The sequence below is a fragment of the Dreissena polymorpha genome, chromosome 3, assembly GCF_020536995.1.
Source record: "Dreissena polymorpha isolate Duluth1 chromosome 3, UMN_Dpol_1.0, whole genome shotgun sequence".
Taxonomy (NCBI): Eukaryota; Metazoa; Mollusca; class Bivalvia; order Myida; family Dreissenidae; genus Dreissena; species Dreissena polymorpha.
In genome coordinates this window covers 12,931,352-12,948,512 of record NC_068357.1, presented here as the reverse complement: position 1 = coordinate 12,948,512, position 17,161 = coordinate 12,931,352, and the positions used below count along the sequence as shown (strand labels likewise).

The 17,161-nt window shown below is 34.7% G+C and overlaps 1 long non-coding RNA gene across 2 annotated transcripts; it reads left to right on the top strand.

Annotated features, from left to right (window-relative positions):
* Window positions 1-6,071: 6,071 nt before the first annotated feature.
* On the top strand, window positions 6,072-7,814 carry LOC127875216 (uncharacterized). Of its 2 annotated transcripts, XR_008047330.1 has the most exons (4): window positions 6,072-6,149; window positions 6,600-6,791; window positions 7,166-7,322; window positions 7,650-7,814. It is a non-coding gene; the product is annotated as an uncharacterized LOC127875216 (long non-coding RNA). The 2 variants fall into 2 exon arrangements; XR_008047329.1 differs by having other exon boundaries at window positions 6,079-6,791.
* Window positions 7,815-17,161: the final 9,347 nt, after the last annotated feature.

Here is a 17,161-nt window from a genome sequence, read left to right as displayed (position 1 = left end):
CTTGTACGGATTGTTGTTGCATTCCATTTCTTTTCTGTCTGTGGATAGTACCGTTAGTGTAATGTAGGTAGGGGGCGATAGTTTCTTTTATTTTCTTGTACGGATTGTTGTTGCATTCCATTTCTTTTCTGTCTGTGGATAGTACCGTTAGTGTAATATAGGTAGGGGGCGATAGTTTCTTTTATTTTCTTGTACGGATTGTTGTTGCATTCAATTTCTTTTAATTTCCTTGGTGTACGGGTCTTTGCCATTTTTTGTATAGAATTGAAAGTTAAATTTTCCGCATGTTGCATTTTTCGGTAGTTATAGGATTTTTCCTTCCAGTCCGCATTCCAATTTCCTTCCATTATGTTTTTTAGTTAATTTTTCCGGGAATTCTCCGAATGTTGCATTAGCCTGACACCACAAACCTTTTTTTCCTATAAATGCTTTTGTTTTTTTCTTAAGTACATAACATTATTGTTGATGGTATTCTAGCAAGGTGGCAACTTGTGGGTGATTTCTCCATGCCAAATAACCCACTTGTAGTTTAGCTGGTAAATGTGATGATGATTTTTTAATGATTATGGCGGTGGCGGATGTAGTAGTTTGTGATGATGGTGGTGCTAGTGATGATGACAGTCTTTGTAGTTTAGCTGGTAAATGTGATGATGTTTTTTTTTAAATTATGGCGGTGGCGGATGCAGTAGGTTGTGATGATGGTGGTGCTAGTGATGAGACTGGCCTGCGAAGTTTGCGCAGGCTGATTGGTGTTAAAGTGTTCAAATTCATAACTTATTGTTTTTTACAGGTTTCTTTGCTTTGTTTACCCGGTGCAAGTTCACTGTAGTTGATTTATTTTTAAGACACCGTCACAGGCTCACATACACAGGCTCAAGAGAGCATACGCTAACGCTCACGTTACAGGCTATAAGCCTGGGCTGTGAGTGTGGGAGTGTTGTTTTATTTTAGGGCTCAGGCCATTTATTCCATTAGCCCTTTATTGGCCTCGCCCACCAGTCCATTATTCTTTTGTCTTTTGGTTCTTTTTATTTTTGTACGGTCTCCTGTGAGTAGAACTTACTGGTAGGTTCTTTTCATTTTTCTTGTTTAATATAACTTCTCTATTTTTTTAATAATTCAGATATTTTTTGTAATGTAAAATTTGGCTGGTAGGATGTAGGTGCACGTTGGCCACTGTAAGGCGGTGGTTGTAGACCTGACACTCATACCTCGGCTTCCCTTCTTTGTGTACATCATTCGTGTACTCTTATCATTTTTTCTTGTCTGATTGTTTAGTATATCTGTTTATTCATGTTTCCCTGATTGGGAGTGGATATGCTGAAGTTGGTATTGCCACCCGGAAATAAATAGAGAATAAATAAAGATTATTATAGTTTTGTTATTAGATATTAAAAAATACATTATTTATATATTTACATGTTTATTATATCTATTGTCGTGCCTGGACTGATGGTGTGTTTTCATCCAAGTGTAACACGCATAAGGTCGTAAAAAGGTACGCGTAGCCTCGCTAAATACTGGCGGGTAGTTGGCTGCAGGGCGAGAGATTCAGGCAGTAATAAGTTGCATCTAGTGTAGTCTAACGGTGAGCTCTTTCAGCCCACTATTATTGGAAGTTCTCTGAAAATCCGGACTTGTGGGCATGTCACTGCCGAGGGAAACTGTTGCATACCACTCCATGTGGTGTTATTATTATTTAAATATTAATAATAATTTATGTTGTTATTTACAGCCACCGCTATGGCGATTGACATAACTGGGCGTAACCCTTCACACTCCAGTTTCCAGTACATTATGTCAGTGTTTCTTTTCTGTAGCGTGTTTTGCTGTCTATCCATGCATTTATAATGGCCAATTTCAGTGCTGGAGCTGTTTGCAGCCGAAGGCTGTTAATGGTTCCACTTTGTAGATGAACTGGCAGGGCGAGCCCATATATCTCAGAGTCCCTTCTTTCTTATTTTTGTAATAGTTCCTGATTTCGTCTATGCACGAGTCGCCCACTGCAGTACACTATAAATCAAAATAACACTGTTTGCATATGTATTATAAATATTCTTGTCCGGGAACAATTTAATGTTTGCATCTGTCATTTTAAGGATTTGAGGTGTTAGCATGATTAAAGATGACTAGGTATTGTCGTCGGAATCCTACTGGAATAGTCCAGCAGGGTTTGTCCAGTTTTGTGGACGGAAGTTTTCTATTGTTGTACTTGTTGTTCATTCTTTATTAAGTTCCCATTTTCTTGTGCTAAGGCTGCCCATGCAAGCGTGTTTGATTAGTCTTTAGTGTTGCGTTGGGCGCAGTTTAGTTACCTCATTCACTAAAGTTCAGGATGTATAATGTTCCATAGGTAAATACCTCATCAATAGAGCAGATAGAAATAACGATACATTAGTAATAATCAGAATAGAGTAGATGAATAACACATACAAGTAGAATAGAATAAAAGATAGATAAAGAATAACACATACAAGTAGAATAGAATAAAAGATAGATAAAGAATAACACATACAAGTAGAATATAATAAAAGATAAATAAATAAGTAATAAGTACCAATATACTCAGACCGGTGTTGGACATGGCCGACTGTTGTCTTAAAGGGTTGATCCGTGACCACCTGTCTAGGGTTGGGGCCATAAATCTGCATGTTGCGGCGTTCCCGCCGTATTGATACAATTAGGTTGTCCCGACTTTGGGGAGTCTGGGCACTGTCATAGTTCCGCTAAGTCGCTGCGTCTAGGCGTACATCGCATGGCAAAGGCGCCCTCCTTGCTTACGAAAGGGGCATTCGGGTCCGAGAGATAGTCAATATACTTCCTTGGAGTGCATGGGACGGCTTGGGCGCAGTGGCTTTAGAGGACGTTGCATGGCAAAGGTGCCCTCCTTCCTTACGAAAGGGGCATTGGGGTCCGAGAGATAGTCAATAAACTTCCTCGGGTGCGACGGGACGTCTGTTGCGGACTGACTATGACATTCGGTGGGACGATTCCTTGGTGAGTAGGGGGTCGTCCAAAAGAGAGAAAAGTGAGGGGATTGTAGTGCCAGTGACATCCGGTGCCACGCCCGCCTGCATAGAGGTACCCGGCTTGTGAGACGTTAGGATGACGGGACCATGCTGCCAGGGATGGAGCTCGCGACCAATCGGATGGAAGCTGATGCCTGCTGGGACCGCCACCTGGACCACGCTCTCTTTCGATGCAGACAGCGTACTGACCAGACGTACAACTAGGAGATTCATTTGTGCACGAGGTAGTATAAGTGTATTGCATTGTATTTGCCCCCAGGCCCAATTTATTGCTATTTACCCATTGATATATGATTATTGGCCATACGTGTAAGAACCCACAAGAGCTAACCGTTTGAATCACTTCACATGTTATACCAATCAATTCACTAAATAAACTTAGCCGTCTTTGATTCAAAACATATGGTTCAAACTTAATACTTACTCTACAAATATAAATGTTTAATGTATGTAAACAAAAAAGTTGGCGTTAACAAGCCGAACGTATCATATCCGGAAGCGTTCACACTCGTCAAGGGTTAACAAACTGGTTTGTGATTGTGCAAACAAAATCACTATACCTGCATCTATCAACCCATTTCTTCTTCTCCTTTGGGTTTATGGGGAACCTGAACAGACTACAGGTTCCATTGCCCCCAGTCCTGTGCACACAATGAATGGCAAAGCAATACACCATTTCAATGCTATAGCTGATGTACCCGGAAGTTCAAAAGCGAAAGTGAAAGTAAACGAGACTTACATAGCTATACAGATCTTAAAAAGTCACGTGGTATAGGCACCGTGGTATTATTCATTTCAAAACAACTGGAACGAATAAAAGTATACCATTATGTGAAGATAATAGTATACGTATATCTTATTTACATATGAATTATTTAACTTATCTAAACAAAAATGATTATTTAATGTGAAAATAAAAGGAGACGTCATTCCATGAGCATTTACTACATTACTGTATTACAGCACAGGTGACAGAGGTATTGGTATCGGTCAAATGTTCAATCTGACTGAGCGAATGTAATGCTCCGATCGAATTAAAGACATGATATTTATATCCCATACAATCGCGATTTTTCTTTAAACACTATCATTTATTTGTGTTAATTAGTTTACAAATCGAGTTCATATTTTCTATGCATAACAAAATCATTTCGGTTATAACTGATATTATGTGACAAACGCGCTTACTGACCTAGCAGTACATAAACACAATAATTCTGCTTCTTTTATTCTGCAGACATTCGCGGCAAGGATGCCCAAGCAAACATGGACGAATATGATGGCGGAATGATAGATGAATATAACAGCAAGATTGATGGGAAAATTGGGATTGGGTGATAGAAGTGTGGGAAAACAGTTATTCTGCAATTGTAAATTTTTTAGTTGCAAGTGCCGATGGACCAACGTTGGCAAGTGCTCTAACTTTTGCCTTATCCGTCCTCTCTGCCAGAATCGATGCTGCAGATATGTTAAGCAATAACGAATAGACATTATTCTGGTAAGAATATTACAACAAATGATATAAGTATGTTGTTGCTGGTTCAGAAAAGATTCAAGTTAGCGCATTTAAGCGATGCCCTTGAATCCAATACGATATGACATAGTATTTCGGTCGTAAAAACAATGACTTATTGAGTGGGTTTTCACAAATATATGATTCAGCATGTGCATCGTACATGATTGCATATGGTATTCTTAAAATGTACAGTAAAAAGCCAGAAATTGCATCCTTAAAGATAATTTTTATCAAACATTGTTTAAGTTCATTATTTCAAATTCAGCATGCATTGCGATGAATATAAATTTGAACTACATAAAATAGGTAGATCTAACTTTATTGTTAATTCAGCCAATTATTTGTCATTTACCCAGTAAAGTTAATCCAAATGTTACTTTTTTTCAGGACATGCAGCCTAAAGGACGGATTTGACTGCCAATACGTAAAGACAATTAATTATTTTGATCTTTGCTGTTAAAAACACACAAAAAGATATAAATATTCGTTTTGTGTTGTGTTATTAATTTAAACCTGAGATAAATACACGTACATATTATTTGTTCTAAACTTTGATTCCGGCTGTTGATTCAAATACCAATACCCATACAGTACAATTAACGCCAAATATAGATATGCCAATAATTAAGCCCCATCAATGCGAGTACCGGTAGCTTACATGTATATCAAGATTATAGTAATTTTCAATGATTTAAAATGTTCCTATTCATTAAAAAGGTAAAGAGGCGGAATAAATCGAATACATTGCATAGCACAGTTTTAGAAAGTTTATCCGATTCGGCCAAAAAAAGAAAATAAGGCTCGCTTAAGAATGCCGTACATGCTTTTTTCCAGATCACGAATAATCTCGTTACCAACCATGCATTGTCTATATATAGTACACTATGTAATACACAGGTATAAAATAAAGCAGTTTGATGCTTTCAATAACTTATGTATCTGTAGACCGTTTTAATTAACCCCTGAATGTTATGACTGATTCAAATAAGTTGAATTGATTTTATTAACGCAAAATGTTGAGTGGCGAGAGACGCAACTAACTGACGATTCGGCAAGAGAAACAAATGACTGACGAGTTGGCGAGAGACACAACTGACTGACGAGTGGTTAAAAAACACAATTGACTGACGAGTCGGCGAGAGACACAATTGACTGACTAGTCGTTATGTGTGTAGCCTACGTTACAACTAGAGTGATCTAGAGGTCACAATATACTAAAAGATTTCCTTAACAAATTCAATGTAAAAGCAATAACTTTTACAAAAAAAAAAAGTCAACTTTTGCGCATAGAGACCCTCATAACCGTACCTTTTCTCGAAGAGCATTCCAAGCCGATTTGATTTAAACAATAAAATTATAGGTCATGCGATATGTAAGAAAGAACTCGACACGAATAAAAGGTCACTGTTTTACGGCCATGTTCGAACCAAGAAAGAACCTGACAAAAGTCAAAATCGACTGTTTTTGCAACTTTTTTTCCGGCCGTTTTCTAGTGGAATGTAACCTTTTTCAGTTCAATGTTTTGCTTGGTCTGGGGCCCAGCTTCTATTGTAAACAAATAGAAGTCTGGCATGAGCGGAATAATGGCCGACGCGATGATAATAGTAAGTTAACCAAATATTTTTAAAAAGTGGTTCGTCGGGCTCTCATTCATTTTTCAATCGAGATGCATATATTTCATTCTGTAAACGTTCTTCCTTTTTTCGAGTTCTTCCGCATATAAGAGTTAATTAATGTTCCATAACCTGAGTATGTTTCGGACAAGTACACAGATAGTGTTATTTCGGATGTCTGAGTAAATTTGTAACATACTGTATTTCTGACGTATGTTTGAGTAGTGTGACAAATATGAATGCATTGCGGTGTGGTTATCTTTGATTAACATTGCATCTTTATGTATTCAGGCCTTTTTCCAGTTTAACCACAGTCGAATTTCAGACCTGCTTTTCCCAGATTAACAAAAATGCTTCTAAAAATCTTTTCTAAACTCCATTAAAAATGGTTCATGGTTTTCAAAACAAAGTTATTTTATTAATTCATAAATCATATTTCAGATGGATCATACTTATATAAAAGGGGAGAGAGTGTCTGGGTTTCAAGTGATCGGGAGTAGGTCTGGCCCAGATCACATATAAAGTTCCTGTGCCCCCAAAGACTCAAGTACCCCTCCGAAACGAGGAAGCAAGAGGGCAGTGTCAACTCCCACAGGACAAACACCTACACATAAACATAAAAGGATTGAACTGGTGATTATTTTTCACTTTCTAGTACTACTTTCTTTTCTATAATAATTCAATTGTATTTTTATAATTGTGAAATCTCTTCAACCAATTGTAAAATTTGTTGAACACACAAAATATAACTTATTAAGTACCATCATTTGGTAAATATACTATCTTTAAACATAGGCTTGCTTATTAGAACACTGTCTTGTTGTTTATTTATTTTATTTATGCCATTAATATTAAGTTCTTTGCATTAGGACATGGGCTAAAATTTTAATTCAAAGATCAAATAAACCACTCTTCATTCATATAAACTATTTAAGCAAAAGCCCATCAATCATTTTTTCACCTTTGCCATTACACACTCAAATTTTCATGTTTCATCGCTGATCTAGGATGAAAAAACCAGACACAACAAATGGTCCCTTGATGAGACATCCTTTCTGAGAGAATACAGTCAGACATTACGAAAAGATGGCGAGTCAGAAAACAGTTTCTGGAACAACTGCGCAATTGCAATGAACAACATGTTTGGTGAAAAAAACAGAACAGGTAAATAATGATTCTTAAACAGTGATAACATTAGTATATTTTCCTTATTTTGCTGGCATGGCACTCAATTTTTAATTTATGTATGATATAATGTCATATGAATCATGTTTATTAAATTGAATTTAGAAAACTGTCATTACTATATGTCAAAAGCTGTACATATGTCCTTAATGACTAGGCCAGGCCCCAGTATCTGTTGACTGTGGTTCATTTGTGCAGTAAAGCAGTTTTTGTTAAAGGTTATTATTTGATGTAGTTGTAGTAGGTATGGTCTTTGTTTCATTGCAGACTTAATTACTGTGTACTCATCTCATTTGCTTTATATAGGGAAGTCCTGCAAGATGGCAGCCTGGCGGTTAAATCTTTCTGGTACATGTAACAGCACCATGTGTACTTCTGTTAATGAAGACTTTGTGGATTTTACGCCGCTGTCAGAGACAAAAGGAAACAATGTGGGAACCCAGACTGATTTGTCTTTTAATAATAAGCAAAGGCAAGTAAAATTTAATTCTGAAAGTTAATTTGATGATATTGTCTAAAACAATATACAGCTAGGAAATCAGTTACCCACCCAAGTGGTGAAGTCATTGTTCACCCAATTATTTTCTCAAAAATGCATTGTTTAAAGGCTGTTTTTGAACCCGTTAAATTTTTATTTCTGTTTAAACTGAAAGCTGCTTATATTATAACTTTATGCTGCCTTGTTTGATTAATAGTCTTTAATTACCATTACCATATTTTATCAGAAGCTCATTCTCATAATTGTGAAAATTGCACTATTAAAAATAATTGTCCCAGACTTTGAAATTTGTATCCAATATCTTTATAAATTTGATTCATATTTTCTAACTTCACTTGGTTTTTGGTATTTCTTTCCAATACCAATAATGTTAATTTATTGATAGAAGGGCTCTGAAACATAAATTCTAAATTATATGACAACCACAACTAATTTAATAGTGTAAATTTCACAAGTATGTGAACCAACTTCTTTAAATGTTTAAAATATGAATAATATATTGTCAGAATGTTTAAATGACTTGCTTGGTAGAACAGAGATATATTTATAGTTTTAAGTAAAGGAATATTAAATGTTTCAGGTCTAACAAACAAGACTGGGTTTTTTTTGAACCACGGAAAAATCTGCAGGGGGTAAGTTAAATACAATATTTTATGTACAAGCTACTGATAATCAACTTCTCACTAGTATGTAAATGTAAGTTTATTTGACAATGTAATTTGATCTGTTTTTAAACTGTTATATGATGACCTAAAGTTAGTGCAACATACTGATGCGCCAGATTTCTTTTCAGTGTTATTGAACCAAATTAAGTTTTATTATGAAATTGGACGTTAAGCAATATGGTAACATTGTTATGCTTAATAGTTCTGAACTCTTTATTCAAATTACATAGAATGTTTAAATTTTACAAACATTTTTATAGACAAGGAATTTTTATTACAGAAACTGTTTCCCATAAGGCCGAAAAAAACAATCTTGTTTCTGGTCACCAGATTGACCCTCTTTTTTCTATTCCCACCCAATCTTTTTGATTGACACTTTCTTTAAATATGTCAAAAGTAAATTATTTATAAATAAGCTCTTTTTAAGGTATATTTGATTTTTTTTTTAAAGTAAAATAAGCATAGAAACACAATTAAGAACAGAACAGACCTTTATTAGGTAACTTATACTACATGGTATATCGTTACAATCAAATGTGTATATAAAATAATAAATGTACTTAAATGTTTCAAGAAGGTCCTATTCATATAGAACCGGTAAATTACTTTAAAAAATTCATTTACAAGATTTAAGCTTATGCTTTAACAATGAAAAAGTTAAAACAAATATACTATACTCGCTGCTATTTAAACAAAAAAGCAAAGACACATTATGCATAAATTACAAGATTTAACTATGTGTTAGCAATGAAATCAATAAAAAAATAACAATCTTATGATGTATAGTTTAAAAAAATAAAATGTCACGCTACATGTTAAACAAATAATACTTTGCAATATGAAACAAATAAAAAACATGGTTTAAATTTGATACAAATACTATACTTTTTTGTAACAAAGTCTAAATAAGATTATAACCTTATATGTTGTTAAAAATGGCAATATGAATGTTAAGAATGACTTGCAGATACACTATTGGACCAAGATTGATTAAAAACATCTACTACTTGTTGCCTAAAAATATGCCCGTACATATTTTGGAAAACTCAACTATCTGCCGAAGAAGTTTAGTGAGCTATTCAAAACTATCCCTCAGTAATTAATTACATTATTAACATTTTTTTTTGTGGAGAGGAAAAACCTTACCTTCCATCCAACAGTTAGGAAAAACACCAGATTTCAAAATGGCATTAAATAAATCAGGTGAGAGGATAAGATATCAAATGATTCTACAAAATATTCGTTCGTTAAGCAGTACAATCATAAAATACAATTTTATCATACAAAAATAAAAATAAAAACTGTTGCCAACTAACCAACCCTATTTTAAGGGGATGGTGTGACCAGCAACAGTAATTGTAATAAAAATTAAAAAAGCTTTGTGCTTACGAGTCATGGTGAAGTTTAAGAAAACTAAGCTATGTATGCTTTTAGTTAGCTGACAGTTTACTAAAATCATATTCTATCCCCAGTTCATTATTGCACAAATCACAACAAATTGAAAACTGTTTGACTTCCTGAGTTTCAAAACCAAAATACTGGTTAACTAAACTTCTTCGGCAAATAGTTGAGTTTACACAATAGTCCTTCATTTCTCTGGTCATATGTTCAGATGCAATGTCTGATTTGTTAAAGAAGAGAATGGCCAGGGCATCATCATGGCTTCTTCCAGCTCTGCCGATCTCTTGTATATAAGCTGCAAATATAATGTGTGTATATATTAGTGTTTTTCCCAGGCCCTCTTAGCGTGGCGATGTGCCATGCCGCCCTCCCGGATCGCCACCCTATTCAAAGGCAAAACTCGCCACGCGCCCTTATCGATAACATCTTTATTGCCTTATGACCTTATTTGTCTTCAACTAAATGATAAATGTTGTAATCAAATTATAATTGATAAGTAAAAATAACCTATACAAGTATACCCATAGCCGTTATCATTGATAAGTAATTATCTATAACAGTACTTTCATAGCTTAAAAAGAACCACGCGTATGTCTGCCCTTTTTTGCATAAACGGCGCGTTAAAATGCCCTTTTTGAATTTACTGCAACATGGCCCTTCGCCCTCCTGGGAAAAACACTATATACATATATGAAGATTTTCAAGATATTCATTGGTTTACAATTGTACATTTTGGTAAAAATATTAGGAAAATTGTTTCTAGTTTTAGGAAAACTTTGTTAAAACGTAATAAACAGCTCCAGAAAAAATTAGGATTATATGTGACATTATGTGTTATGTTTGAGCTGAGAGCACAGAATAGAACTTAAAGCACAAAATAAAATTATATAAGCTCGGGTCAGTACTGAGGTCAGTTTGTTTGCATCAGCAGATCAAAACTTTATTAACTTGTTTGTGCTCAATGCTCAATTCTGTGCTCATTGCTCAAACTTCAAATTGTTTTGTTGACTTTTATATCTAATATTGGAGCTTCATTATGCTAACATTATGACCAATGTTGTTGAATGCTGTGTTCGTTACACTACTTTTGGTATAATACTCAAAGCATTTCAATGTTGATAAATATCTATGAAATAAACTTTTTTGAAATTGTTTACTATCTTTAAATACCTAAACTTACTTTCTAAGGAAGTAGGAGGTCCAGCATGAATCACCCTCTTAACATGCTTCAAATCTACACCCATGCCTAGAGCCACAGATGCAATTATCAGTCGGATCGTAGACCTTTCAGTCTGTAACGTCTCAACAATATGTTTCTTCAACTGAAAATTATTGAAAAGAAACAACATATAAATACTTTGCATGTTGATGGCTCAAAGATTAAACTAGATCCATTCATAATAAAACCTCAACCTTACTAAATAGTTTCTGACAAGTAACAATTAAACTAGTGTCATATTTACTGAAACTACATATTTAAAATATGTAAATTGGGCAATTTAGAAAAACAAAATAATGCAATTTTATACTATGATTGATTTTCATATTACTGACTGTATTTTTGTAAAATAATACAACATCGTACCTTCCCATCAGAGCCTTCCATAGATGAATGGTACATCATGACTCTTGCAGTTTTCTTCGATGGTTTTCCTGAGTAGAATTCATCACCAAGTATTTGCTTTGCAAGTTCTATCCATAACCAATCCAATTAATTGTCTTACAATATACAATAGTTATTTCAAAATTATCAATCTCACTCTTCAGTTGTTGCAAAACCGGTACAAATATATAGTCGTATGGTGTAAATGAGGTATTCCCTTTGGAGTTTGGACTAGGACGATTCATAACGACCATCTTAATGTTGTCTTTTGCAGGGCTAGCACTTACAACTTCATAGTTAGTCAAATGCAGACATTTTGCAATTTCAGTTTGACCTGCTTTTGTTATTGTTGCTGACAAAGCAAGAATTGGGCAACTTACAAGAGACTTCAGTTGGTATATTCTTTTAAAGTCCTTCCTAAATTCTCCGCCCCATTCAATAACACAATGAGCCTCGTCGATTACAAGAAACTTGTTATAATCTTGAAATTTGACAGAGCGAAATAGTTTGTTCACTTCAAGAGAGTTTAAAACAGTCTCTGGATGAAAGAAAAAATATTTGGTAATTGATAAGTCAACAGTGTCTATACTCATAGACATAGAAAAAGAATGTCCATAGAGTTTCAGTATTTGCTGTTCTATTATGGCATTTAAAGGCACAATAACAATCACAATACATTTTGGAACAATAAAAGGTAAAATTTCGTAAATTAATGATTTGCCATAACCAGTGGGTAGAGCACAGATGCAGTCTTTTTTTGATAATAATGTTTGTACTGCTTTAAACTGTAGTGGTTTGAGCTCTGATATATTAGTTTGGAATTCTGAACAATATTTCTGCAATGCATCTGTAATTGACTGGCTGTTTATAACCTGAAAAAAAGAAGAAAGAAGTGTAGTGTCAGGGCTAGTCTAAATTATTAGACCTTTGTTACACAGGATTATTATCCCACCATGGAAAATTACAAGCATCTCGATTTAAGCTCAGTCGGTAGTCATAATAGAATAATGATGATCACAGGTTTTAGTCCCGCACATGTCATTTTCTCTTGTGTATTATCCGAAATTACATTTTCCATTAATTTATCCGAAAACTATTCAACTTATGAAGAATGAAATATCTCATACAAAATCAATCGTTCCGTGAAAATGATTCATACCATTGAAATAATTAATTATAATACTGATCGGGAAATAAATACTTTCAAAACGAACCACCTTTTAATATTTGCTAGTTAACTTACTATTTCCATCGCGTCCGCCATTACTTCGTCTGTGCCTGACTCTTTGTATACAAAGAGGCAGGTAATCCAGACTATGTTTTGCTATGATCTCTAAGTTTATCATATTTCAGGGATTATGTAGTGAACACCTATCCATGCCTTACCAGTAACCACTATGCCCAAAAGATAAAAGCAGAACAATAGTTTAAAGTGTACAGCAAGCCTTCGAGTCAACTATGATATTTTTTAGAGAGAACATCCACGCTTTTTTAGTATACTGTAACCTATAGTTATGCAGGCAGCGATCATTCTATACATAGATGGTGACGTCACTACGTTATTGTCACCTCTATGCTAGGACGCATCACATTTCCCTGATTTGGGGATTTGTGCTTCCGCCAAAATAGTTCCGCGTAGGAATTAATATTTTTTTATAATGAGAAAAACGGTGTTAAATATGTGTTTAAAATGGAATGTTGTTTAAAGAAATGTTATTTTATATGTTTAAATGCGATTTTGAATTTCTATTAAGACTGATAGCGATTTTCAGAAGCACGATTACTTGACTTACTTTCGTTTTTACTTGTAAAAGAAGTGCTACCCACAATTCCTTGCGCGTTAGTACACAGGTCAGTAAGACCGGTGTGTACACAATGGGCAGCGCTTTTATAAATCCATACTTGTTCCCGTCAAATCTCTGCGCGGGGTTTGGTCTCAATGGGTCCATCAATATGAAGAAACAAAGATAAAACGAATCTTGCGAAACAATTTAAATTTATTCAAAACGATCAAATTTGTAACAAATGCTTACAAACTGATATATGTTCCGTAATATTAAAACTAACACTTAAATTCGGATAACAATGTCGCACTAACAACATCGTTAAAATGAACCACTGATATAATATTCAGTCTGATACAAGTTTTCTGTAATAGAAAAATGTGATGGTGAGAGACTACGATAAATATCATCTTTCAAGACAGTGACGTTATTTTCGTTAGCGCAACACAGTAAATAACTAACTCATGACCCATACACAATGAAAATAAAAGATCATCTTATCCGTATTCAAGTTAAACGCAGAGTACAGAAACATAATAATACGTTCAGATACTGCTTTGCAAAGTAACTTTAAAATGACAAAGCGAAAGTCCTGATTTGAATTTTTATATTTTTTAAATTTCATTGCCATCGAGCTTTGCACGTTCGTGGTGATCTAAGAGACGCAATCATTGACGGACCGACCATATTATCTACAAATAATATGTGTCCCAAAAAACTTGTTCTATGACCAACAAAGGGAGGGCAATGTCGTCGTCGTTCCTGCAAGAATTCGCAAAAGTAATAGATACACTCACACTGCGAACAATGCATACCAGAACTGAATATGCAGCATATTTCACAATCAGTTACAGAATCAGAAACCATGCGGAACTATGTGAGACATTGCACGAGTCAAACGAAACATAAAAAAAAACTATCTTTTCTTCAACTTGTACGAAGTCGAACGTTGATGGTTTGTTTTGAATATCTTAATGTTACAACACACGTCGTTCACGAAAACAACACGAAACCATTGGCGAGAGACATGTTTGCTTTTGTCTGAAACGAACCAAACTATATGCATTCTAAGAGGTCCAGACTTTTCCCACCATCAGAGGGGTATGTTATTTTTTCACCGCGATCTTTTTTTTCTAGTGGCGTTTTTTATTTAACCGAAAAAGTATTAGTCACGTTGAATTCACAGATCACAAGAGAAAATCCAGTTTCGTCTCAAACGACAATAAAAACCATTTGTTGCAACCGTTACTTGAATGTTCGAGACAAGCATTCCACCGGGTCCGAATTCACAAAGGTTTAAAGTGTAAGTCACAGACTCAGACTTACATTTCCCAAATCTAAAATTTAATTTTCTACAGACATCCAATCATGTTAAATGAATGAAAATGAAAAGTTATGTTTGTGTAGTTCTCTTTATATTGAATGTGATTGTTTTATTTTAAGAATTTCAATTTTAAGAATTATGGATACAACGATATTTCGATATTTTGTTCGGGTCTGTTTTTTTAATTTAGACTAAAAACGTTGGTGAATTCGAGCCGTGTCATCTTTTACAATCCATCTTTAATCATTTCATTGCGAAATGACGATCAACTTGTGTGGCCGTTTAGTGCGCGCTTTGCCCTCTAAAACTATTAAAAATTACCATCGATCCAAATTATATTGTACGCTTGGTTTGCATGTTGGTTGGTTTGGTCAAATTGCTTGTCTTACAAAAGCTACATCATGTTCGATTCTTCTCTGCAATAGATTTTTATAGTTAAAGAGGTATATACTTTTTGATAGAACTTCATGTAAAATTTGAACTAGAACTCGCTCTTAACAAGTAAGGACCGAAAATAACGTAAGAACATAACGATTTATTCGAATTGATAATGAATGATATGGCGCTATTAAACTTGTCTTAAGTGAAATAAATTAAAACTATTATTAGTTGCATATTAATCACCAAAACGTTTGCATATATATTTTTAAACACGCTGATTTGGCAGTTGATTAAGGTTACCTTACATTCATTGCAGGTTAATGCACTGCGCCGGTGTGACAAGAGTAATTAATGAATCACCTCATCGGTTATGATAAGAAAGCTTTATGTTGTTTTAACAAGTTTCTCTCATTATTTTTTTAGAAAATTTATTACGATTATAGGTGCTACCTAATTTGCGGGCATAATTTTATAACATTGCTTTTTAAGATACCGATGGTATCTTATGTATGGTACAAATATGCTCATTAAACACAACAATACGGTCGAATTCAACCGCACATTTTCCAAATTTCAACGTGAAAATATTGCTAACAGTAACACGTTTTAATCGGTTTGCAATCAGTTGCTTGTGATTTCCATGAAGTCGGTCTTATTTAACGTAAAAATAAATTTCTTGTCTGGAAATGTACATATCTTGTAATATGTGTACAAATGCTGTGTCAAATTTTAAGAAATAACACGGTACACAACTTGCGTCACCTACTCGTCATCGATCAGATTATTATTTCAGAAATGTCTATATCAAAAAGGGGGGGGGGTACATTCGATAAGCCTCTGTATAACTTTATTAAAGATCTGTAAATACTACCAAATACGATTATGCTATATAAAATCTTCCAACAACAAAAAGTGCAATAAGAAGGTTAATTTTAATAGGAAGACTCTTAAAGTAGTATTGGTATACAAACGTTAAAACACATTCATATTGCAACATTTTAGCATCTTAAACTTGTGTCACGACGTAATCTTGTTTCGTTCCACGGATGATCTCGAGTCAGGATCGGATTAATTCGGTTTGCGTTAATTTGCATAATATATGCAAGCTTTTCCAGAAAACTGCAGCTGCCATCATCAAATTCTGAAATTCAACTGTGTTTAAAAAAGAGCAATGTGTCTCGTTAATTCAATGCTTCAACCAAATCGAGCGGTGAAATTCGGCTACTTTTTAAGAAACACTGATGTTTTATGGTTTCACTTTAATTTACAAAAGGAATCGTTTGTTTTGCGAATTAACGGATCTTTACTTACATACTGATTATTCATGAAAACTACGTCATGCTTCCGACGCCACCGCGTAAATGTTCGGGTATCGTCGCGGGAAATTCGAATGGGATATATTGTCCGACAGAAATAAAGAGCATTTTATATCTCGTTAAATCAATGTTACCAGACCAAATCTAGCGTTGAAATTAAGTATATTGCTACACGAAACACTGATGTGTTTTTTATGGGTTAACTTTATTTTACATGGGTTAATTGTATTTTACGAAGTTTTTGTTATTTCTGAGCACTTACGGATCTTTAATAGTTGAAAGCAAAATATCAATACTTTATCCATACTTTGCATCAAATATGTGCCGTCTTGATGAAAGTGAAGATATTATAACTCAGTAACTTAACTAAAGGATGTAAAAATGAAACATATGTTTAAAACAAAACTTTAAACTTCTATGCACTGGGCACTGAAGAGAGTGCGTTTGGAACGCCGTAGCAGCACATCTTTGGCATCTTCATCTCTGCAAGCGCTGCAAAGACGCGCTTGAAAAGTTTTAGGGTCGAAGGCATCAGAGTGTTGTGTTGGCGTCCTTCAAACACGCTTATACGCCAGAAAGATGGCAAAAAGCAGCCGCCAAATCAACACACATCAGGATATGTTAAGCGTCCGTTAGTACCTTGCTTGTCAATTTTGTAAATACATATGCATATTTCCATGTTTTCAATTAAGACATTTTTAAATAGACATGTCGACCTGTCATACAATGTCATAAGTGACAGGTCACACTGTCTTCAGCTGTGGATCACACTGTCCTCAGTGATGGGTCACACTGTCCCTAGTGTCGGTTGCTAAAAAATAAATATCTTGTTAATGTTTGTAAGC